Below are 2215 nucleotides of genomic sequence, written 5' to 3'. Positions count from 1 at the left end.
ATGTGATGAACAGAAAAAATATGCAGCCAAGAATCCTCTATCCAGCCAGCCTGTCATTCAGAATAGAAGGAGAGATAAAAGTCTTTCCAAATAAACAAAAATTGAAAGAATTTGTCACCACTAAACCAGCTGTACAAGAAATCCTGAAGGGGACTCTATGAGGGAAATTTTGCAAGGAACACAAGAAGCTAGAGACGCCACCACAAGCATGAATCTCACAAACGAAACAATGACTCTAAACCCATATATTTCAATAATAACAGTGAATGTAAATGGACTAAATGCCCCAATCAAAAGACATACGGTAACAGAATGGATAAAAAAACAAAATCCATCTGTTTGCTGTCAATAAGAAACGTATTTTAGACTGGAGGACACCTTTAGATTAAAAGTAAGGGGATGGAGAGATATCTATCATGCTACTGGAAGTAAAAAAAAAAAAAGCTGGAGTAGATATACTTATATCAGACAAACTGGATTTTAAGTAAAGACAGTAACAAGGGATGAAGAAGGGCATCCTATAATAATTAGAAGGTCTAACCATCAGGAGGAGCTAACAATTATAAATGTCTACACACCAAATATGGGAGCACCTAAATACATAAAACAATCACAAACAGAAACACTCTTATTGATAAGAACTTGCTAATAGCAGGGGACTTTAATACTCCACTTACAGCAATGGACACATCAACTGGACAGAAAATCAATAAAGACACAATAGACTTAAATGACACATTGGACCAGATGGATTTGACAGATAGATTTAGAAATCTACATTCTGAGGCTATGGAATTCACTTTCTTCTCAAGTGCGAATGGCACATTCTCCAAGATGATCACATACTGGGACATAAAGCAGCCCTCAATAAATATAAAAGAATTGAGATCATACCATGCACACTCTCAGATCACAATGCTTTGAAACTTGAAATCAATCACAGGAAGAAGTCTGGAAAACCTCCAAAAACATGGAGGTTAAAGAACACCCTACGAAAGAATGAGTGGGCCAATCAGGCAATTAGAGAAGAAATTAAAAAACATATGGAAACAAATGAAAATGAAAATACAATAATCCAAACTCTATGGGAGATGGCAAAGGCAGTCTTAAGAGGAAAGTACATGGCATTCCAGGCCTATTTCAAGAAATTAGAAAAAGTGCAAGAGCAAAATTTAACAGCTCACCTAAAGCAACTAGAGGGAGAGCAACAAGAGCAGCCCAAACCAAGTAGAAATAGAGAAATCATAAAAATTAGGGCAGAAACAAACAATATAGAAATCAAAGAAACAGTTGAACAAATCAAAGAAACCAAGAGTTGGTTTTCTGAAAAATAAACAAAATTGACAAACCTCTAGTGCGCTTCTCAAAAAGAAAAGAGAGAGCACTCAAATAGACAAAATCATGAATGAAAACAGACTGAATACAACCAACCCCTCAGATATACGAGCAATTATCAGGGAATACTATGAAAAGCTATATGCCAACAACCTGGACAACTTAGAAGAAATGGACAAATTCCTAAACACACACTCACTACCAAAATTCACACGGGAAGAGATAGAAAACCTGAACAGACCCATAACTAGTGAGGAAATCGAATCAGTTTTCAAAAATCTTCTAATAAATAAGAGCCCTGGACCTGATGGCTTCCCTGGGGAATTCTACCAGACGTTTAAAAAGAATTAATCCCAATTCTTCTCAAGCTATTCCAAAAAAAAGAAATCGAAGGAAAATTCCCAGACTCATTTTATGAAGCCAGCATCACTCTGATTCCCAAGCCAGACAGAGAACCAGCAAAAAAAGAGAACTACAGGCCAATATCCTTGATGAATAAGGATGTAAAAATCCTCAACAAGATCCTTGCAAATCGAATCCAACAACACATAAAGAGAATTATCCACCAAGATCAAGTGGGATTCATTCCTGGGTCACAGGGCTGGTTCAATATTCGCAAATCAATCAATGTGATACATCACATCAACAAAAGAAAAGATGAAAACCATACGATCCTGTCGATAGATGTAGAAAAAGCATTTGACAAAATACAGCATCCCTTCTTAATAAAGACTCTAGAGAAAGTTGGGATAGAAGGAACTTACTTAAACATCATCAAAGCCATCTATGAGAAGCCTTCAGCTAACATCATCCTCAACGGGGAAAAACTGAGAGCTTTCCCCCTGAGATCAGGAACACGACAGGGATGTCCACTCTCACC

Source organism: Crocuta crocuta, unplaced genomic scaffold (genome assembly GCF_008692635.1).
Source record: "Crocuta crocuta isolate KB4526 unplaced genomic scaffold, BGI_CrCroc_1.0 scaffold786, whole genome shotgun sequence".
Lineage (NCBI taxonomy): Eukaryota > Metazoa > Chordata > Mammalia > Carnivora > Hyaenidae > Crocuta > Crocuta crocuta.
The sequence above is the reverse complement of the archived record's forward strand: the minus strand, read 5'-3'. Positions refer to the sequence as shown.